Below are 17,551 nucleotides of genomic sequence, written 5' to 3'. Positions count from 1 at the left end.
ACCAAAATACCCCAAGGGCACAATTAATCTCCATCACTGAGAAGTGTAGAAATGTCACTTACTAAAATGCAGCTTTTTAATATCACCATAACAATCTGAAATATTAAAACCTTAGTTTAGTATTTTCCTTGTTCTAAATTAAATATACATTCTCTGACAACAGCTGCTTTTGCAACTTTAATTCTGCAGTAAATGCCTCGACTACTTACAGGGCCTTTATAAGGACAAATGATGAGTATTTTTGATACATTCAATTATCCCCAAAACTAACACTTGCCACTGAACGAGTGCTAGTGAAATTAATAAAATAAAAAACAATGTCATAATTCTAATGAAGAAGGCTTTATGGTATTCATGGAATGACATGAAAATAAAGTAGTCAAAACAGAAAGCTAGAACTCCTAAACAAAAATAGGCCAATTCCTAAAATATGACTAACAGTGCGAGCACACTTAGTGGGTGCACAAGGAGGAGTTTTACACTAATATAAATCAGTTTCTTAATCTATACCTAGGTAATTCCAGACAAGAATACCAGCCACTAAAAGTTCTACATTTATTTTCAAAGGTGTTACCTATATAAATGTCATTTTCACAAGTTGTTTATTGCCAGAAGGTATGTGTGTTCACTAAAGGGAGAGAGAGATTTAGTGAGTGAAGGAGGGATGCAGAGAAAGAACCCTCTAATGGGGCATGATCATATCACAATCCCTTTCCCCCAAGTCTGCAGCATGTCAGAATCTTAGGCACACACACATGCATGTGGTATGTTTTTCAAGCTCCAAGGACCATGATTTGCACAGCAGCTAAGGGAGATAGCAATCCAGTTCCCTATGCACAGTCCTTAATCACTGTGCTACAGGAGTTGGCTCTATAAATGTTGTTTGAAAAGCATTTTCCTCTAGTTTGAGAATATAACCTACATGTTATACTACTACATCCTAAAATAGATAATGTAGTACTTCCCATCCAGTTCTTGCCTTCTATTTATTTATGAATAAAGGAAATACATCTTTTTTAAAATGGCAGTTGCTTTGAAAATATAACCAGGGTTCAATATTTTAGGGCTTTTCTTTTTCAATTTATCTTTTCATGCGCTAAGCTAATATGTTGGTACATGCCCCCAGAGACTTCTTACAACGTTTCTTGACATGAATGACACCTCTAATTTCTAAAGTGATTCTCTTTACTCTTTAACCTTGACACAGAAATCTCACTATTGCAGTTTAGTATTTTGAAGTTTCATGATGGAGGTGGGAGGAGAGAGACATAGAATAAGACAGAAAGAAAAGAGTAGGGAGGATGATAGGGAAGTGGGGAGAGGGAGGATGGGGAGGGGAAGGGATTAAGGAGAGAGGAAAGGACTATGCCCCACAAGCTGGCTTCAATAAGAAGTCAGATTTTACCTAAAGTAACATATTCATTTTCAGATCCTATCTTTGTGTAGATGGAGTCTTCAGACAATACTGCAGCAAGATGCAGGAAATGAACTCAATCTGTGCTAGAGTGATTTGTTCTGCACCCTTGGTAAACTGAATTCACGTACTACAATGTGGCAAGCCTTCTGCCTGAACAAGGCGGCCCCGTGCAATCTGGGGAAAGGCTGTTTTAATTGACAGAAAGAACACAGAGGAAACAAATCCAGCCACTCAGACACAACTGGAGACTTTGGAAGGCTATTAATTACTTGCTTCCTCACTAATATGATGAAGCCTCAGCAAAAGACCTTATTTCAGAGCCACGATAAGGTAGGCCAAAATGCGTTATAATAAATCATGGAAAGTATTCTAACCAGTGTTAAAGATGGAAGATGGATTTTTCTAAGTGTCTAGAAAGGCAGGTAATTTCCCATCAACAAGCATCTCTTAGATTTCAGAAATCGTGAGAATTTCTTTTGTATGCACAGTGACATGAGCAGTTAGTCATTCCAGTGGAATGGGTAAATCCATTTTAATGTCACTGTCTCCTTTTTGCCACTGCCGAAGTTCTCATCAGCTGCCTCGCTGGTCAATGCCCAAGTAGCCATCCACAGTTAAAGACCATCCAGTTTCTCTACTGCCACAATAGGATGTCTACACAATATGTACGCCTCAGTTACATTGTAGGGTATATATTTCGTCATTTTTAATTGTCTTTCATAACAGGAAAAAAAAAGAAATGGCAGAATAGAAATAAAAGTATTTATAAGAAATAAATTGATGACATCTGTATTGATTTCTAATAAAATATATATATATACCCAAAACTTATAAACAACACTGATAGGATACACTGTAATTTCATGACATAGTAAATATACTAACTCTCACTTAATACTTTTGCTCCTTTTTTAAAAGAAGAGCAAAGACCACCATATTACCTTGCAAATAACCCAAGGAAAAAAAGTAAACAACAGATTTAAAAAAAAGTCAATTCAACGTATACTAAAATTAGTATATATCAGTTATGTAACAATGTGTATTTCATGAAAATTAGGTTTAAATGATACACACTGTGAAAAAGGTGATATGTTATTTTCTTCTTTTATTATTTATTTTTTAAAATTACATTTTCTTTTATACGTTCAATCACATTATTATTTGGCTTACAAAATGGATATTTCAACAGATGAACATTTCTCCCTAGTCCAGTTGATAATATTACAAAATATCTTCAACAGATAATACCACATTTATTTGTGCCATTAATGCTTTGCCTCCCTATTTTTCTTCTAAATCTCCTTCCTCAGGCCTTCCTCTTTCATACACACTATATCTGGAATTTACATCTATATACTGTGTTTCTATATCCTTATTTTCTAAGAAACATTTTAATGAAGTATAATATGCATGCAAAAGAATAAAGAGTTCACACTGTACAGCTCAATGAGATTTTCACAAAATAAGTGCACCTGCACAACCAGCACCCAGCTCAAAAAACAAAACATCACCTCCATTGGCTTCTATGTGCCCGTTTTCTGTCCTTGTTGTCCTCCCAGGGAACCACTCTCCCGATGTCTAACACCACAGATGAGTTTTGCTATTTGAAAATTTTCAAATGAAAGTGTAAGATATGCTTCCTTTTGTGTCCGGCTTCTTTCACTCAGTGTTGACTCCGTGAGATTCATCCTGGTTTGTAGCTACATTTGCTTTCAATGATTTATTTGTGTTACTCCACTATCTGAGCATTTCACAACTTACATGGTGATTCTTCTTGATGTACATCTGAGGTGTTATTAGACTTTAGATATATGCAAGATACTAGAATAGTCTTGTAATATCATATAAAGTGCATATTCAATTTTTAAATAGATAATTAGAATAGTCAATTTTTTTTCATTAAGGGGAGTCTAAAAATTAAGTATCATGTTCTCTAGAAATGCAGAGATAGTTTTTTTTTTTTTTTTAATTGGCAGAATGTATGGGCACTCACCAGAGAGAGACAGAGAGGGAGTGAAAATAGACAGAAAGGGAGAAAGAGTGGTTACATCTCAATCACTTCCCCTCCATTTTTTCTTTTTAATCCTGTAGGATTTGGGCAAGTGCATACACTTGTACACCTGGCATGCTTTTCAAGTCACTGCGAATGGGATTCAAAACGCAGCTGGTCTTGTGAGATCTAGTTCTCATTACTGGCCTTAGAGCCATGGCCTTAGACAAATATACTTTTTAAGCTTTAAAAAAAATCAATTAAGAAGAAAATAATAAATTATATTTCCAAAGACTAGAAAAGTGATTTAAGAATATAGAGATATGCTTCTTTCTAGAGTGCTAAAAAGACAATATAAGAAATTATACTTTTATAATGTCTGTACACAGCTAGGGAAGAAATTATTAACTATTCTAACAAAAATATTATTATTGAGTAACAATTTCCATGTATAACTTACCCTAACTTAGTGATTAAAAATGGGGGAAATATTCTTAATATTTTTTAATTCTCTAAGTATATTATTCCATATCTAGAATTATTTTATTAAATGCAAAGTAAAAAGAAAACTTAACACATATCTGGATATTAAAGGAAACTGGAGATAGATTTCAGGGCCAGCAGGTGGGGTGGTGGTTAAGGGCAGTGGACTCACACATGGCCAACCAAGTTCGAGTCCTGGACCTGGCGGCTTGCTTTCTCACTTTCCCTCTCTCCCTCCCCCCACCCCTGTGTCTCTCTCTGGTCACATTCAAATAAATAAATAAATAAATAAAGTTAAATAAAAATAATTTTTAAAAAGAAATGTTAAAAGAAGAAATTGGAGATATGTAAATATTTACTCATTCTGCTTTTAGAAAAACTAGCTTAATCCACAGCTGTATGAGATTGATTATAATGTATTTTGGACCAAATCTCTTTTAATCCTAAGACACTATTCAAGTGTAGTATGCTATCAATGAGTAGCAGACATGCTAAAAATATTTTTGCACTCACAGATGCGCACTATCCATTTCAAGTGAAAATTTGGGAAAATGGTGATATTTTGGGTTGAGGAGGGAGTAGAGAAATTTCCTTTTACAGAATTTGAGCTAATTCACTTGATTTATTATCTTTGGAAAACTGAATTTTAAATGAAATAAATTTCATTCTGTTTTTCTCCACTTTGAAACAATGATCACTTTCAGTTATTCATTATTGATTAAATACCTACTGTGCATATAAAATGACATCAAATGCTGTAGTGAAAACAGGATTCTTGTTTTCAAGTGTTAACAATTTACCAGGGCTTACAAGCCCACCTACCAAACAATCTAATCCTGAAGAAAAAGAACACTTATGAGCATGGGGACAATCTAGGATGAGGTCTTGAAGGAAATCAGTACCAAGAAGGATAAAAGTGAAATAACGTATAAAAGACAGGGAATGCAGTCCTATACTAGCAAACTTAGAGGAGTTTGTATTCAATATATCTACAATTTCATGCCTCTACTATTAAGAAAATAATATTCTCAAATTTAAATAATGCTCAACAAAATTCGTCAAATTTTAAAAATCAGAAATAATATTAAGACATCTCCTACTGAAAGATTTCTTGATTTCTACGGACATAATATTCGTTGTTTATTTGTTTAGTTGAGGATGTTTATAACACCTGTCTTTGTTTATTTTCAGGAATGAAATACACTTTCCATGATATACATCTTTTTTGTACATATCAAATCACTACTTACGTAACTAAAATGCATAACAATTACTATCAGGCCAAATGAGAAATGCATTTCACAAACGATGTGTTGCAGCTGAGGTTCGGAAATGCTACCTGTTTAAGATTTAATACCTAAGTGTCTCTCTTGCTTACACGATCCATTTTTCACTTTTAGACTTGAGGGCATATTCATTTAGCTTCTTGACCTTTTTGCTGGTGAACAGATGAACACCATGCGTAGTATGCCCTTCTCTTTTATGAACTTAAAACTTAGATATCCTTGTAGAAATGTAAAATGATTCCTGATTTTACTGGAAAAAAGTGGAGCAGTCTTAAACAGAACATCCTGTAACTACTGAATGAACAATCTTTTTTTTTTTTTTTTTGAGGGGTTTTTGCTATAGGGCACATGCGCTCGCCAGACAGACATAGAGACAGAAAGTGAAAAATCACCCCCTTGGGATCTTGGGCACGCACGCACACGTGCCCGGCGTGAGTGTTAAGCCACCGGGGCCGGGACGCGAACCGTGGTCGACTATGTTGGAGTCCTGCGACATAGTCATTACACTAACTGCTGAATCCCATCTTTTTTTTTTAGAGGTTTTTGCTATAGGGCACATGCGCTCGCCAGACAGAGAGAGAGAGACAGAGAGATAGAAAGCGAGAAATAACCCCCTGGGGGGATCGCCACGCCACAATCCCTTCTCCTCCATTCTCCTCTCGGGGTCTTGGGCATGCACGCACACGCGCCCGGCGTGAGTTTAAGCTACAGGTCAAACAGCGGTCGACCACGTGGGAGTCCAGCAACATAGCCATTTTGCTAACTGCTGGTCCCTGAATGAACATTCTTCAGTAGTGTTTTACTTGTAACAGTCAATATGGTAAATTGCATAACAAAAAAAATAAACAAAAATATTGTCTTTTATTATTTGTGAAAAAAGTTATCCATACTATTTATTTCCCTAATAATTAATGGGCCAGTAGAATGATAAAACTAGACATCTTTCTATCTGAATTATTATGCATTCATAAATTAGAATAATTAAAAGTCTAAGTATATTGTATTTGGTTTTCTTTAATGAGGTTTGTGATAAACCTTAAGAATTAGTACCATAAGTGATTTATTGTTGCTGTGTATTTTTATACTTACTTCATGATACTAGAAAAAGAGTTTTTATAAAAAAGGTATTCTTTGCCCATACTTACGAAAGTTGGCCTCAATTTAATGCTCAGAGTTATTTGATTTAGAGATACCATCGATGTATTAAGGCAGTAAGCTTGAAAAAAGGAATCTTAGAACATACTATTGTATTCCTATAATATATTTTCCTCATGGCAGACTAGCAGTTGTTTTGGTGGCTAAGATTGCCTGAATACATTTTAGTTGGAAAAGATGCATTCGGTGCTGCAACAGTGTTTGTTTTACAATGGTTATCCAACAGTATACACAGGAAGAATCCTACTTCAGCAACTGTCATTACACCTAACTTCTCGCAGAAAGAAATATCCAATACATGTTGTACGCTTCCAGTGATTTTGACATATGCAGAGTTAAGCTAATCAGCTTAACAATAACCCACAAGTTGTCCTTTAGAAAGATGGTACCAATTTACAAATGTCTTTTTAAATTAGTGGCAATGATGGTAAGGAGAACAATTCAATAAAAATACCTATATAAACTGTATGGTCCTTTCAAAAACTGTACTGATCTTTTTTTAATAAATAAGCATTACATCTGTTAGCACTGTCTGGCATACTATAGGCATTCCACAATTATTTAAGTGGATGAATAAATACAGTAATAAAAAAACAACATACATTAAAAAAGAAAGAGAAATAATAGTCTCCAAATGCCATTATTTGACATTATGTTCTGGACTAGGATTCAAGACACAGTATTTGCACTCATTTGAATTATATTGACTGTATTAGACACCAGTATGAAATGGACTGATGAAACAAGTATTCACAAAGCACACATGATTGGACTTTGAAAAGCCTGTGGAAAAATAGAACTAATAGATGAGTGTGGGGCTGGATTGTGGCACAGCAGTAAAACAAAACACTGCAAGACTGACCCACATAAGAAGGTATCACAGAGCTCCCTGAGTGCCCTGGACACATGTGTGCCCATGATCTAGGGCTGGCAGAAGCTGGGACTTCCAGACCTCACTGGGGGTACTGTCTTTTTCTGTGTCTTTCTCTGTAAGTTGTGGAATAAATAAATAAACTTTAAAAAGTTAACTTGCTTTGTGGTGCCAAAAATACTTGATATTCATACCTAGTTTTATCATAATACTCATTTTTTCCTTGATCTTCTTGATGAACCCCTTATACTCTAAGAATCCAACAAAGTAGACTGTTCCCAACTTTGGAAGTTCTTCTAGTTTGTTAAAGCCTTATGTAGTCCCTTTTCTCTCAACTGCATCCTTCAAAGAAATCTTGACTGTTTACCGATTCTAGACAAAACCCCCAGAACTGTTATTTTTTAACTAATATAAAATCATGTAAATCAAATGTTTGACTATCATCGTTGGTGCTCTACAGGCAAACATGGTGCTTGTCAATCTCTCTGCATCATAATCACGTAAGTATTTAAAAGACAGAAATACAAATTATGGCACCTCGGACCCACTTACCAAGTGTTCTAGAGGGAAGGCTTGGGGGTTAAGCGGAAATCTGTCATTTTAAATTCTTCTCAGGTGATTCTGCTGAATCTCTGAGAAGGTACTCTTTTTCTGAATCCACTGGTCGAGACTGCCCAGTAGTACTCTTCCCATTATGGCCCTAAATTTCTCACCACACCCTGAACATGGTCTGACCCTTCATAGCTTCAAGTTTGAAAATTCTCTTCTTCCTTTCTCTTCCTTCACTAAAGTACAACTCTTCTAAAATAGCACATCTTCTCTCTAAGAACTTCTTTAATTTCTTCCAGGCAGAGTGTCTAAGGTTTCTGTGTTTTCAAAGACTTTGCTCTTTCTTTTATTTTAATCATTATTAACTTCCACATGTGTAATTATTTTTTCTCACATGCCTCATTCTAATTAAGCTCCTTGATAACAGAAAAAAAAAAACAACAAATCTATTGAACTGATGTAGGAAATAATGGTTTAAAAAATAAATGTTCATTTAATAAGCGTTAAAAGAATGAAGAGTGCCTTTTTTAAAATTATTTAAACAATTGTTTGATTTTACATTTGAGGAATGTAATAGAATAGTTGTAATTGAAAATATGTGATGAAAAAGCACTCTTATTACAGATATATATTGGAAAGGTAGCTATTGAAAACAAGCCCCTTCTATACTAAAAAAAATAAAATAAAATAAATGGAAATAATATCAGGTTTGCTAAAGTATTCCTCTAAAGAAAAGAAAAAGTAACTCACTTCTTCACATGAGTGTTCTTTGGTTCTACGACAGTTTAGACTGAAGTTGCCCAGGAAACTTTTCATCTAAAGCTTTATCTATAATTATATTAGGATAATACTTACTTAAAAATAAATAATTATTTTTAACAATAAAGTGGGTAGTATCACGCTTAAACAATCTGTCTTTTGAAAATGAGTATATGACCATATGAAAATAGACCCAAACTGGAATAGTCATCAATTTTTAGAAAATGAATATGTAGATAACTCGAGAATTGAAAAGCCGTTAATGACTTAAAGTAAATTTGTTTATTTATTACTTGTGGCAATTTAATGACCATGTGTTCCATTTACAGTCTCATCAATTATACTGTAAAAACCTGATGATGATGTAAGGCAGGCTTCAGCGGTAACTGTCCAATGATAGCTGAAGTGCATGGTGGCCACTGCAGGAGTAAGACAACCCAAGAACTCTACCAACACATTAAACTAAAAGTCTGTTTTTAAACTTTTTTTTGGGGGGGGGGGCAGATATCAGTCTTTCAATTACAGAGAGAAATTAAGAATTTCCTATATTGCATTTCGCCATTCTCTTGAAGAATTAATTGGTATCATACCATTTAGAATCATATTATAAAATTTATTTTAAAACTAGTGAAGCGTGCTATCAGTTATGCTAGCTCTGTTTTCATTGTCTTTGGTTTGTTTGTTTGTTTTCTAATGGTGAGAGCTCTAGTACTAGTATTTTCTAATACACCTCTATCTTCCTTTCTGTTGCCCTTTGTGTTGTCACAAGGTAAGAACTCTTTAATTTTTACTTCTTTATTTCAGCTGTTAGCACAGTGGTTTTTTTTTTTTTTTTTTTTTTTGTTGTTGTTGTTGTTGTTGTGTGTACTCAGTGGGTGTTTAGAGTATGAATAAACCAGTTTACTGTTAAAACACTTAGTGATGGGGAACCAGCAGTTAGCGTAATGGCTATGTCACTGGACTCCCACGTAGTCGACCGCGGTTCGTGTCCCAGACCTGGTGGCTTAAAACTCACGCTGGGCGCGTGTGCGTGCGTGCCCAAGATCCCAAGAGGAGAATGGAGGAGAAGGGATTGCGGCATGACCATCCCCTCTGGGGGGTGATTTCTCGCTTTCTGTCTCTCTGTCTCTCTCTGTCTGTCTGGCGAGCGCACGCACCCTACAGTGAAAATCTCTCCAAAAAAAAAAAAAAACACTTAGTGATATACTTCACTCAATAGAATTGCACTAATTATTTCACATGTGAAAAGACACTGGTTCTTATCTAATGAGTAACTGTTAATAGAAAGGGAACTATTAACAGACTATCAGATTGAAATACATCTGAGAAACTTTAGTTTCTACCTGACCACCTGACCATCATCCTGGTAGTGAACAAGGAGTCCCCAATACTTGCTGCTATTGTGCCTGAAAGACCCCTATTTAGTGTCCACCCATGAGATCATGAGATGCTGGGGCCCTGAGGCAATCCACATGGCCCAATGGAATGGACTAAGAAACAGCTTCTCATTTGACTTTAATTAGACTAACCAGGTGATATCAATTCAAAGTTTGCTTCCTATACCCAGTGTCAGCTATGTTATGTCCCCAAATTAAATATTCTAATTTTTTTTTGCCTCTGCAGAACTGTTTTTCTCTTTTTTTACTACTCTTTTGTACATTTAATCACTGTATATCATTAGAGCATGCAAAATGAATTTTCCCAACATGAATACACTGCATATTAGTCCAGTTAAAGATATCATATATGACACATTATTATAAACAGATAATTTTGCACTTTTGTGTCCCTTAAATATTTTGCTTCTTTCTTGTTTCCTTTCATTCTCTTTTCATTTTCTATTTTCCTGATTCAATCATGTAGAATAAGTGTCTTATTTCAATATTAACCAGTGGCCAACTGCCAATTACATTTATTAATAGTTTATTAGAGGATAAAATATTTAAGCATATTAGAATCTTACTTAAAAAGAAAATTAAGCAGAGCTTAGAATGTTTTCCTCACAGTTACCATTGAAGAAAGGAAAATGTAAGTTTTGTTCCTTTATTCTTTGTTACTCATTTCTTCCCTCACTCCCTATTTGGCAATTCAATACATAGTTCTAGACAGAATAATAAAAAATAACTCAATATCAGACTAAACTACAAAAACTATTTAGAAAATCATTTTCTGAGCAAAATGAAACCAAACATTTTTCTCAGAAATGTCAATTAAAGAGACAAAAATAAATTCACTAGCATTATTAATACATTTAAATACAACTTATCTTTTCACATGTTACAATTTAAAAGATTTATTTCAAACATACTAGAAAAACTTTTAGGAATTTTCCAGAACACTCGGTGAGAAGCTGAGGGGCATCGGCTGCCTGAGCTGCACACAGCTCTGCACACCTTCCTGCTCCCCCATGTCGGCCTCAGTCCGCTCAACAGCTGTAGAAAATGGTGAAAGAAATGACTTACTATAACTTTTTTTTTGGGGGGGTCAAACCCAATGCTACCCAGGAAGAATTGAAGAAGGCTTACAGGAAACTGGTCTTGAAATACCACCCTGATAAGAATCCAAATGAAGGCAAGAAGTTTAAACAGATTTCTCAAGCTCATGAAGTTCTCTCTGATTGAAGAAAAGAGAATTATGTGACAAAGGAGGAGAACAGGCAACTAGAGAAGGTGGAGCAGGTGGTGGTTTTGGTTCCCCAATGAACATCTTTGATATGTTTTCTGGAGGAGGAAGAAGGATGCAGAGAGAAAGAAGAGGTAAAAATGTTATACATCAGCTGTTGGTAACCTTAGATTTATATAATGGTGCAAAAAGAAAACTGGCCCTGCAAAAGAATGTGATTTGTGACAAATGTGAAGGCCGTGGTGGTAAGAAAGGAGCAATAGAGTGCTGTCCCAATCGCCAAGGTACTGGAATGCAAATAAGAATTCATCCAGTAGGACCTGGAATGGTGCAGGAAATTCAGTCTGTACGCATGGAGTGCCAAGGCCATGGAGAGTGGATCGGTCCTCAAGATAGATGCAAAAGTTGCAATGGAAGGAAGATAGTTCGAGAGAAAAAGATTCTAGAAGTTCATATTGACAAAGGCATAAAAGATGGCCAGAAGATAACATTTTATGGTGAAGGAAACCAAGAACCAGGACTGGAGCCAGGAGATATTATGATTGTACTAGATCAGAAAGATCATGCAGTTTTTACTCGACAAGGAGAAGACCTTTTCATCTGTATGGACATACATTTGGTTGAAGCATTGTGTGGCTTACAGAAGCCAATTTCTACTCTCTACAACTGAACCATAGTCATCACCTATCATCCAGGTCAGATTGTCAAGCATGGAGATATCAAGTGTGGGTTAAATGAAGGCATGCCAATTTATTGTAGACCATATGAAAAGGGTTGCCTAATCATTGAATTTAAGGTAAACTTCCCTGAGAATGGCTTTCAGTCTTCTGATAAACTCTCTTTGCTGAAAAACTTCTACTTGAAAGGAAGTAGAAGTGACTGATGAAAAGGACCAGGAAGAACTGGTGGACTTTCATCCAAATCAGGAAAGATGGTGCCATTACAATGGAGAAGCATATGAGGATGATGAACATCATCCTCGAGGTGGTGTTCAGTGTCAGACCTCTTAATGGGGCCAGTAAGTAACACTGCTGGTATTTTATATGCAGTAGTGAATGAGTGAAGGACTGTAATCATAATATACTCACTACTTGCTATTGTTTTGGTTTTAATATTCATCTATAGTAGTGTTTTAAAAAGTTAAATGAAGAATAAATGGATGGGACCAGCAGTTACTGTAATGGTTATGTCACTGGACTCCCATGTAGTCGACCACGGTTCGTGTCCTGGACCCGGTGGCTTAAAACTCACACCGGGCACGTGTGAGTGCATGCTCAGGATCCCGAGAGGAGAATGGAGGAGAGGGGATTGTGGCATGGCCATCCCCTCTGGGGGGTGATTTCTAGCTTTCTGTCTCTGTGTCTCTGTCTGTCTGGCGAGTGCACATGCCCTGTAGCAAAAACCACTCCAAAAAAAAAAAAAAAGAATAAATGGAAATATAAAAACTGAGGAAAAAGAAAAACTTTTAGAAATTCAAAAGACATAAACAAATAACACTAAAGGGTAAATATAAATCAAAGTAGAAATGATATTATGGAAGCATACTACACTAATCCAAGTGGAAAATACATGAAGTGTATTTTTTTTATAAGTATATTAAATCAAGATGAGAAATACTCAGGCCAAATTTGTCTAAAATGTTATTGTTCAGTCGATCACAATGATGAAACACAATAGACGTAAACTACAGTGTGAAATAGTTAAACTGCATGATACAAGATTTGTATCAGTGAAGACTGTTAAGCAACAGAATATAATCAATAAAGTTGATATAATAGAGTATCAATGCTTTTTCAGTATGTCAGTATGTCTTTTAGTTCATTTAACAAATATTAGGTTGTCAGAAAAGTCTACATATTTTTCTGTTTTCCTATGCAAAAATATAACCCAATAGGATTGATAATCCATCAAATTCCTTCCTATGATTTTGCTTCGAGATATTAAAAGTAAATATGAGAGAGAGACTGAAAGACACCTTTAACAGGTTTTGCTTTTGTTTTTTATTCAGTAATAATCAAAGATTACCAATTTTTTTACTTAGGTTTCTGCAATAGGGCATATGAACTTGCAAGAGAGAGACAGTGAGAAGGAAGAAGAGAAATTGCCTCCCTTTGGTGATGGCCACACCACAATCCTTACTCATTCATGATCTCTTCTTGGGATTTTGGACACACATGCATACACACCTGGAGTGATTTTCAAGCCACCAGGTCAAGGACTCAAACCATGATGGGCCACGTGAGAGTCTAGTGCCTCAACCACTATGACTCCTGCTGGTCCAAATAATCAAAGATTTAATCTTCAGAAATAAATCACATGAAATAAAATATTAGAGCAAATAAAGATAGATGATATTTCTTTCCTTCCTTTTCTCTTAGGTCATGAAGAGTAAGCAAAACCAATAAGTAAGAATTGTCAACACAACCCATATTTTTAATATCTTATCCTTAACTTACATTCCAAATAACAAAGAAGGAAGCAAAGGGAGAACTATATTAATTCAAAGATCAAAGAGGGAATGTTTCACAAAAAACTTAAAATATTTTTAGAGAAAGGAAAAATCAAGATGTTATAAAAGAAAAGTTTAAATTAAATTGAAATAAAGGATTACTAGGACAGATAGGTCATATTCCAAGTGATATCAAAGAACTACTTATGTGAACAAATGGGTCTTTTCCCTGTTTAATGGTTCCTCAAGGCAGGCACGCACAAGAGAGATGAGACAAGGAATGTGCACACTTTATATGATGATAAGGGGAGAACGAAAGTGGGTATTTCTTTCACTTTTCTGTGTTTTAAAACGTGTTAACAGAATTAAATGGAAAGAATGATTTGAAAAGGAAAATTGGGGGATAGATTTTTGAGGATCACAAAGTTTGGATCATTGGAAAAAGCAATATAGAGATGAGTTCAATTAATAAAACACAGTCTGACTCTTTCAGTGCAAACAAGAAATGTGCTACACGGCAGAACTTCTTCACTTGTATGTTCCTGTGAAGCACCCACCTGGGAGTAAGATGCTGATTCTGACTGATAAGTTCTGGTGTGAGGCCTGATGATTATGGCTAAGAAGCTCCCAGGTGAAGCCATGCTACCAGTTCGAGGACAAAACTTTGAGCAGTGAAATTATAAAATTAAGGTTAATCTAAGTCATAAAAAAGACAAGTAAAAAAATAATAAAAGAATAACCTAAAAGTTGGTAAGCAGGGATGGAGGGGTAAATTATCATGTGCTTTAGAAACTGTAAAATTAAGGTGTTGGACTCCCATATGGCTGACCGCAGTTCAAGTCCTGGACCTGTTGGCTTGAAAATCACAAGAGCATGCACGCATGCGTGCATGCGTGTGTGTGTGTGTGTGTGTGTGTGTGTGTCCAAAATCCTAGGAGATGAATGAAGGAGAAGGAATTGCAGCATGGCCACTCTGCCAGGAGGTGATTTCTCACTTTCCCTCTCATTGTCTCAAGTACATGTGCCCTATGGCAAAAACCTAAAGAGAAAATGAAAGGAAGGAAGGAAGGAAGGAACTGAAAAGGCACACAGATCAAGAAAGCATGTTTAAGTCACTTAGGAAGATCTAAGTATAAATCTGAGGAACATAAAAGGCTGTTACAATCAAGGTGGCTAAGAGCCAGCCTCTCCCCTGCTCTGAACTCACTCAGAAAAGGCACATTTCTTAGAGAAGCTTCAGATTCAGCTTAGGGTATGTGAACTAGGCCAAGCTATGCTCAGAGTACAGAATGGAACATCAGCAATGTGTGTCTTTACACCTGGTTCCAGGGAAGCCTCAGATCTATATAGTTCCTAAACTCAGAGAATAATCAATCTGTCGTTAATAAATATGCCTATATTCAGAAGAGGTGCTATGTTGATTTTTCCGTTTGCTTTGATTAAAGGTTGCTAATAGGCATTGAGCACATGCTCTTTACTCTGATTGTAAAGCCTGTACATGAATTATCTCTTAAAATTTTTCATCCACTTTTTCTATACCTCCAACACACATGTACAATCAAGAAAACTAAGAATTAGTATTTTTAACTTACTCAACACAAATACTAGAACATATTTACAGAGCTGATAACTGAACTAATGTGTTAATTGATATTTTATTGGTAAAAGAGTCATTCACACATTCACAGTTTATGCTAAATCCCTATTGTAAACCTTGGATTTTCTTATTGTGTGTTTACATAACAATACTTTGCAGCATATTCCAAAATTAGAAACTTGAGGTATTAAAATACAGGTGGTTAAGGCACTGGATTCTCATATGGGACACTATGGTTCAAGTCCTGGACCTGGTAGCTTGAAAATCACATTGGGTGCATGTGTGTGCATGCCCAAAATCCCAGGAGCAGAATGGAGGGGAAGGAACTGCAGTGTGGTCATCTACCCTGCTGTCCCCCTCAGGAATTGCTTTCTCACTTCCCCTCTCTTTCTAGCATGTACATACACCCTATAGAGGAAAAAACAAAAATAAAACTTTTAAAAAGGAAAAATAAAATAAATAAAATTTATAATATGAGTCATAGATAGACTTGTACTGTCCAATATCTTAGCTCTTAGCCTTATCTGACTATTAAAATTTAAAGTAATTAAAATTTTACAAAGTAAAAAACTCATTTCCTCACTCAGACAGCCACATGTAAGTGTCCAGTAGCTAGAAATGATTGATGAATACCACATTTGACAGTATACTGTTCCAAACATTCCCAGAACATTAACAATATCAAAAAAATTCTATGGAAAATACTGTTTCTGTATTACTGTACCAGATCTTCATATTTGTTAATTTCATACAAATAAGCATACTACCTAACTCTTCTCAATACCATATGAAAATACTATATGAAAAATATGTATGTTAATAGTAGCCAATTTTATCAAGCAGAGTCATGCTAGGTTTTTTAGAGCCACAGCTGAGGTTAAAGACTTTAAAGACTTAAAATTTGTGCAATTTATGAATTAATTTATTTGACAGAATTCAACATTGTTTTGTGTGGGATAAACTAAATTCTGAATTTGGATGGCATTAGCTTTAAATACCCCACGTGATCATCTAATAAATGACCTATCTACTACTGAAAATTTCTGTCTTCGGAGAAAATAAATATAATTTCCTAATTGGGTTGGAAAATAAGCAAAAAATCTATAGAACATTTGTTTTGAACGAGGATAACCCACACTGAAGCAGTAAGTAACTCAATATTCCAAACAGATCACAAGAGTATCTATACTGATGAAGCAAAGCATCACCTTGAATTGTCATTTAGCAATTTTAAAAGCCATTACATTTAAGCATAGTAAAATTAGATTAACATGGTCTACTATAATATTTCCTTCCACTAGAATTCATGCTGAAGTCATAAAGCTTTATGGGCCACTCTTCTCAATGGCTGTTTGTAAGATGAAACCTATCCCCTTCATTAAACTAAAATTCCTTTTCTGTAATTCATAAATATCCTCCTTTCACTCCATCCAGTGTCACTGCTCCTCTGAGCTGGTTCCATTTCATACTCCAATTCTCATTTCCTAATTTGTTTGCCCCCAGAGGTTTTATTACCTGTCACTTTGTCACAACTCATTTAGATAAGCATTATTATGGAGATCTTGCCTATCAGGTTTCCTAGATCGCTTTTTTTTTCTCTCCTGAACACTTTCCTGTCTACTTTACTTTGGAAACTTTACCGCTAGAGTCACCCAGTGTGCTTTATGCTTTGGTTGTTAAATGCACATACAGTCTTTTGTAGCAATAAAAAGCAGTAATCTCCAATCTCACAGTACACTACTCAAAACAAGGACACTCCACATCTGGTTATTAAATCAGCAATAACTCTTAAGTACAAAACAAATATCAAGGCAATATTTACATGCAGTGAAAATAAAAAGCTATCAAAATTATTCTCATCTTCAGACACAAAGGTGTACAAAATGACAAAGTAATGCACCAAAACTTGAAAATCTCATGAGAATATAACAGTTATCCAAATACTACGTAGGAAAAGATGTTAAAAAGAGTCAAGGCCATACATAAATGTTATATTCAGTGTAATTGGATATATTTGTTTTATTTTACCCAAGGAATAATTTTGCAACTGACAATGCTGAAAGTGAGAAAAATGAAGACGTTAGTGACAACTGTAGGTTCAGGAATAGGTGGGAGTGAGGGAATGTGGCCCTGCTCACAAATGCAGGATAACAGACTGGGATGCAGTGATGGTGGTGTTTCACTGGGCACCAGTGAAAAAGTGCTCATGAACATGAGCACTTTCCTCTGCAATAGACTTTTCTCTACCATCCTGCAATTTCTCACACATCTACTGTCCAATTCATACTCCCAGCATTGCGAGGGGAGAGGTGTAGGGTGTCCTTCAGACTTCATCTTCCATGCCTTGATTCTTAACTGACATATAATTGTTTC

At 35.5% G+C, this 17,551-nt stretch overlaps 1 protein-coding gene and 1 pseudogene across 1 annotated transcript in view; one reads left to right on the top strand and one right to left on the bottom strand.

Annotated features, from left to right (window-relative positions):
* The window catches only part of LOC102476311 (glutamate receptor ionotropic, delta-2), a 909,022-nt gene that overhangs the window by 314,845 nt on the left and 576,626 nt on the right, over positions 1-17,551 (bottom strand). The gene's annotated exons all lie outside the window — the stretch shown is intronic.
* On the top strand, positions 10,952-12,142 carry LOC106734881 (dnaJ homolog subfamily A member 1 pseudogene; annotated as a pseudogene).

Source organism: Tupaia chinensis, unplaced genomic scaffold (genome assembly GCF_000334495.1).
Source record: "Tupaia chinensis unplaced genomic scaffold, TupChi_1.0 Scaffold000245_1, whole genome shotgun sequence".
In the NCBI taxonomy this organism is placed as follows: Eukaryota; Metazoa; Chordata; class Mammalia; order Scandentia; family Tupaiidae; genus Tupaia; species Tupaia belangeri.
Note: the sequence above shows the minus strand (reverse complement) of the source record. Positions and strands in the feature narration are given on the sequence as shown.